Here is a 6,473-nt window from a genome sequence, read left to right as displayed (position 1 = left end):
ACAAGCAACAGAGATGTGCAAACACAACAACACAAACGAGCAAAAAACAAGAATGTGTGTGTGTGTGTGTGTGTGTGTGTGTATACACATTTTTACAAATTAAATAGTAAAAAAATAAAAAAATAAAATAATAATAATAATAATAATAATAAAATATATAAAATATACAGAGTTGAATATGTGCAAAACAAGTGGCATTTATATACAGTATGGAGTGCATAATGTTGAAGTTCCAGTAGTGAAGCTGAGGTGTCTATGACGTGTTCAGCAGTCTGATGGCCTGATGGAAAAAGCTGTCTCTCAGTCTGCTGGTACGGGACCGGATGCTGCAGAACCTCCTTCCTGATGGAAGCAGTCTGAACAGTTTATGGCTGGGGTGACTGGAGTCCTTGATGATCCTCCCCGCTTTCCTCAGGCAGCGCTTCCTGTAGATGTCTTGGAGGGAGGGAAGCTCACCTCCAATTATCCGTTCAGAGCACCGCACTACTCGCTGGAGAGCTTTGCAGTTGTAGGCGGTGCTGTTGCCATACCAGGTGGTGATGCATCCAGTGAGGATGCTCTCAATGGCACAGTGATAGAAGGTCCTGAGGATGCGGGGGCTCATGCCGAATCTTTTCAGTCTCCTGAGAAAGAAGAGGCGCTGCTGCGCCTTCTTCACTGTTTTGTGAACTAAAAAACTACTATACTTTTAATATCCTCATCTTTGAGCTCAGATTACAGGAAAACTGTAAGAGGTGACACAGATATTTCACTGGATTCTGACTCTGGGTGACCCCCACTCTCTTCACCCTGTCATCCACAGCCAATATTACTGTACGGTTTTCTGATAAAATTAAATCCTAATCCATTACCGAACAAAATGAGTTCACTGAAGTATTTGCTTAACTACAAGAAATTTCTTTCCACACAAAATGTAAATTTTTCAAAATGTCATTCACACACCACCTCAAGTAGCAACTTTAGTTTTAGACATTATTTATTCAATGCTTAATCACAACAATAGTCGCCTTAAGGCACTTTACATAATAAGTTAAAACTTACAATAATACATACAAAGAAAAACCCAACAATCATATGACCCCCTATGAGCAAGCACTATGAGCAACAGTGGGAAGGAAAAACTCCCTTTTAACAGGAAGAAACCTCCGGCAGAACCAGGCTCAGGGAGGGGCGGCCATCTGCCTCGACCGGTCAGGGTGAGAAATTACATTTCTCAGATTACTGATTTCTCATATTAGTACTACACAGTTTAGATATATTGTTATTCATTATCTGTCATCACACAAATCAACCCAAAAAATCAAAAAAGAAATACTTAAAGTACGTGCACAAAGCAAGAATGTTATACACATTGTGTTTTACATTGCATACACATTTGATGCGCTTTCGCCTGCAGTGTGAACGTAGCCTTAGAACTCTTTTTGTTCTTACTTTTATGGCTTTAAAAAAATATCGAGATATATATTGTATATCGCCATCCAACTAAAGAATATCGAGATATGAATTTTGGGTCATTACGTCCAGCCCTATGGTGAACCATTAAAGTTAAGCCATATACGGGTGTGGGGGGATGACCTTTGGATAACCAGGAAATGTGGTTAAACAGTTGTAAGCATATATTGTGTGGCAGGAAGTCATGTGTACAGAGACTGTGATGGCCAAACCCGTGGCCACACTCTAAAGTCGGTAACTTTTGTATTTTCATTCTTCATTTGAACATAGTAATACATTTTAGTTGCCAATAACTTTATTGATTGGTTTGGATACATTGGTTCTATTTGTAAGCACGCACATTTAGTTTACTTATGTATTCATACTACTTCATTTCTTTGCTTTCTGACTAACTTTTGTCTTTTTATTTCTTACCTGCCATCATCCCTGGGAGTTGCTGGACAAAAGATGGTAGCCAGGGTTTGAAACCATTTAATATGAAGGAAGATAATTGGACCACACCACCACTTCCTGCTGAAGGGGGAAATGTGTGTTTTCTTTACTTTAAAAACAAAGTATTTGTATTTAATTAAATATTTGAGTTTAGGGTTTAACGGGTTTTTTGATTTTCTTCTTTGGTGTTTAGTTTATTAACAAACTAGATTGTACTGCATCATTTGTGATTTATGATTGTGTTTTGTTTGTTACCCCTCATGTGTCACAATGGTCTGATCAGCCATTATATATACCCTTGTATGTCATTTCATGTTTAGGTCAATTATGTATGAGCGACCAGTCATTTGGTTTGTTAAGGTTGCAGTTGGTGCCTGAGTTCAGTTTTGTTTCTTTGACCTCTTTTATGAGCTCAACATTTATTAGTCTTGTAAATATAATTTTGGGGGGTTAAATAAATGGAAACTATATTTTTCTAATAATTCCTGGGACTCCTCCTGTTTTTCAACTCGGTCCATCACATGTGGTGTCAGGAGTGGGATCCTTCAGTTGAGGAGACAGGATTTTTTTTTTGCATTTTTCTGTCCTTTTTTTCCTCCCCTGACAAACTTTTTGAGCCATGCAGAATGCTGTGCGCCCAAAGAGAGGAAATAAAATGGAGGCCAAAGAGGCCTTGCAGCAGCCAGAGAGGGAGAAGGAGATGGAAGAAGGAATTTCAGTTGTGGCTGGAGACACTGAAGGAGAGGATACCAGGGAGCCAACTCTCCTTGATATTGCTGGGATTCTTCAGGCTTTCATGGGACAACAGGAAGTTTGAGATAAAAAGCAGAGAGAGGATGCTATACTACAAGAACAGCGTTTTAAGAGTTTGCAACACCAGTTTCGGCTTTTGCAAATGGAAGTGCAGGCCAGAACCACCCCACTTCCAGAGCCCACATCAACTGATCCAGAGCCTGTTGAAACTCCAGCTGATTATCAGACACAAGCAACATCTCAGCATGAGGGTTCTGGCTCAGACTCCATATTAACAGGTCAGTCTGTGCATATTCGTCATCCTAAACTGGAGAAACTAGCTGTTGAAGATGATGTTGAACATTTTCTGACCACTTTTGAGAGAATTGCAGCTGCTTGAAAATTTATATAAATGAAACTTGTGTGTTTTGGATACTTACTAAAACAATATATGAAAGTGGCCACTTTCATGAGTAAATCATATAAGCCTTATATGATAAGTAAAGTAAGTAAAACAGGAAGAAAATCTCATAAAACAATACTATCAGTCATTGACTGGCCTCCTCAGAGCCCAGATCTCAACATTTTTAAAGCAGCACCTTTAAGGTGAACAGCACAAAGCCAACATCCAAAGAAGACTTTGAATATCATTCGAGAGCACTGGGGAACTGTTCAGAATTATACTGAATTTAATGGAAATGGAATGTGAAAACTACTGACTGTAAAGACTACCATTCATTCCAGCTCACCTGTGATAATTACCTCACTTGCTGACAATCCTGTGCCTGCCTACTGCTTAAGGAGAAGGAAGACCTTCATTTGATGCTCCCCTGTAGTGCAGGAAAAAGTCAGTGTTTTTGGCAACTCTTACCTGACTCTTGATTGCACAGTGACTGTGTTTACTGTATAATGTATTTTTCCCACTGTGATTCACTCTGTTGGTGTTTGGTAACAACCTCTCCAAAATGTAATTACTAATTCTAATTCATAACTAATACTAGACCATATACTCAGTAATTACTCTAGTGCTACACATTACAGCTTGCTTGCCATATACTTGCCATGTAAACGACCTTAAAGAAAGACACGGTGGATTGCTCTTTTGTGCAGAATGCTTTTGCACTGACATTACAGATACATGACTGGCACATTGTTAGGGTGCCTGGGTCGTTGTCCCAGTGTTTTTGTGTTTATGAATTTTTAGGTCCAGTTTATTCATCATTGCTTATAGACTTATAGACTTTTTTGGTTTAGTTTTCTCCCACTCTTGAATTTAACATTATTTCTAGTTTAGGTTTTCTTGTTTGTTATTTGGTCTCGTCTCCGTGTGCTTCCTTCAGCATCTCCCTGTTAAGTCAGTCTTGTCTCCATGTTTATTTGCCAGTCAGCGTCCCTATTCATGCCTCTGTCCCTAGCGCTCTCTTGCCCTGTGTGCTTGGTGTTTACGTTACTTCCCGTCTCATCTATTTGATCATGTTCAACCGTATTCCCCAGGTGTTTCTTCTCTGATTCCCTCTTGTATGTATCGTCTGTCTCCCTCGATCCAGTGTCGCAATCTCCCTCCTGCTGTGTGTCCTTTTCTTTTGTTAATTCTCTGTATCAGCATGTTCTGTTTGGCATCTGTCACTTAGCCTTCCCTTTGTGTTATTTATCTATAAATCCAGCAATAAAGCTATTGTTCTGTTCAGCCCTGAGAATGTTGGTAAAAGGGTTCATAAATAAAAAGATTATAACTGATTACACACAAAAATTAATGGGATGTTTGTCTCTTGTTTATTTATAATTCCCAGAATGTGCACAAAATAACTTCATAACTAAAGGATACAGTGATTTTGAAATATTTGTAAGTATATGCAGTTATACTGTCCCATTACCATGTAAAGATTGTGTTAATTATGTAATGTAATTTTTCATTCACTCAATTTGAAGCACACACTTATTAACTTTAATTTGTAAATGTCCTCACCTTGCCACTGGTAACCAGGAAGTATTTTATTGAACCCTATATGCAGTGAATACCCTTTTGTTTATGACCTATATTCAGATACATCACAAGGCTTTGAGTGTAACAGACAGACTATTGCACCTTGCCACATAACTCCACACAATTATGTACAACCCCAGTTTAAAAACCTCAATAACACATAAAGAAATGACAGAAAACTTTGTAAGTTTTAAAAGGGATAATTGAAGCAAAGTAGTTTCTTTCGGTTGAGCCTGTATTATCCACACTGGCATTTTATTGAATATGTATAGCAAATTAAGTAGAAATGAGTCAGCCAGCATCAATGAGTACAGGCAAAGTCATGATTGATTTTTTTTTTTTTTTTTTTAGCCACTAGCAAAGCATTTCAGATTAGGGTCATGTATCTTGTTCCACATGTAGTACATTTTTGCTGAAAGGAATCTATGAACAAGTAGAGTTCCTCTATAATAACAAGGGTCATAGTCATCAGCTGTAGTGGAAGGAACGTGAAGTCCATTTATCCTCACTGCACCATGCCGCTCAGGGCTAAGTCCTGCTTTGGCCAAACACATTCCTAAGTAAACATCATCAATGGGAAGAACAGCGATAGAGTGGGACATATTGTATATAACCAAAGCTGTGTAGCCAGATAAAATGTAACCCCCACCACTACAGTAAGGAGGGTATGACTCTGACTCATACACCTGAACTGGAACATAATATTTACTCCACTTTTCTCGAATAGGGCCAACATATCGGATCACCCAGCCAGTAAAGAGGTGTTTCCGTCCATCATTGTCCTTAAGTTGAAGTAGATATTCAACCATGTTATCTGTGTTGACAAAGACATCATCATCGCCGTTTAGCAGGAAGCGAGCATGTGGACAGTTTCTCTCCATCCATTCGAGGAAGAGTATTTGCTTCAAGGTGAGGTTAAAGAATGAGTCATTAAAGTCCCACTGAAGAATATCATTGTTCTCACGTTGCTCTATTTTAAGGAGTGTGTTCAGTCTCTTTTTCTCAAAACCAACACCTGTTGTTCCTGAGATAAAAAGCCTTCGGATCCACACACCATTCTGCAATCTCTCCTTAGCCCAGGTTTTGCGCAGTACTTCTCGGCGGTCGTAGTTCACAGGAGCGCTTTTAATGACCAGCAAAAGAAAAACATCCGAGGACCCTTCAGCTCCTCCACACTTATCAGGAATGTCCAGCAGCATGGGGAAATGGCGACAGTGGCGATAGTACAAAAAGTCTTTTATATGATCAGGAAGTGCGCTGAAGTTCTTAATGTTAGCAACAGACATGTTTTGTTGACATCTTGACCAGGAAATATGATGAGCTGGAGTGATTTGTGGTGGCTTAATGACATCATCTCTCCTGGTTTCTTCAAGAAGTGAATCTCGGGAGTCTGACATATTTTTACAGAAAATAGCAACAGTCAAGAGAAGGCCAGTCACCACCAGCAAACTGCTTGCTCCTAAGGTGGTCTGTTTCAAAAATCTGTGGTCACAAAAAAATTCCAATTAGTAATAACATTAAAAAGATAAGAGTGCATTAAATGTGTGCATTATATTACTATCTATTACTTTGTAGATACTTAGGTTGTAAGAATCTGAATGCAAATCTACATGCTACCAATGTGTTTCGTTGATCTATTCTATTCTATTCTATTCTATAAAGGATTTGAGCTCCAGTTATAATTTGCTTGGAATGCAAAGTCTTGAAATATTTAAAAATCAGCATTGTATTTATCTTTTTCAAAGTTCTAAATCTTTCTATTAACAGGTTTTCTTGACTTTCAGTGTTTTGTCACTTCACAATTATTCTAAACAAAAGAAAGATGGTTAGCAGTTTATTTAGCACACAAAAAGACTAAACAGAAGTAAAACTT

At 38.5% G+C, this 6,473-nt stretch overlaps 1 pseudogene; it reads right to left on the bottom strand.

The window, feature by feature from the left end:
* Window positions 1-4,475: 4,475 nt before the first annotated feature.
* LOC146565362 (N-acetyllactosaminide beta-1,3-N-acetylglucosaminyltransferase 3 pseudogene) lies at window positions 4,476-6,065 on the bottom strand (annotated as a pseudogene).
* Between the last annotated feature and the right edge of the window lie 408 nt (window positions 6,066-6,473).

Source organism: Mchenga conophoros, linkage group LG10 (assembly GCF_057382185.1).
Source record: "Mchenga conophoros isolate Kocher_MC1m ecotype Shallow Benthic linkage group LG10, M_conophoros_male_GT1.1, whole genome shotgun sequence".
In the NCBI taxonomy this organism is placed as follows: Eukaryota; Metazoa; Chordata; class Actinopteri; order Cichliformes; family Cichlidae; genus Mchenga; species Mchenga conophoros.
Note: the sequence above shows the minus strand (reverse complement) of the source record. Positions and strands in the feature narration are given on the sequence as shown.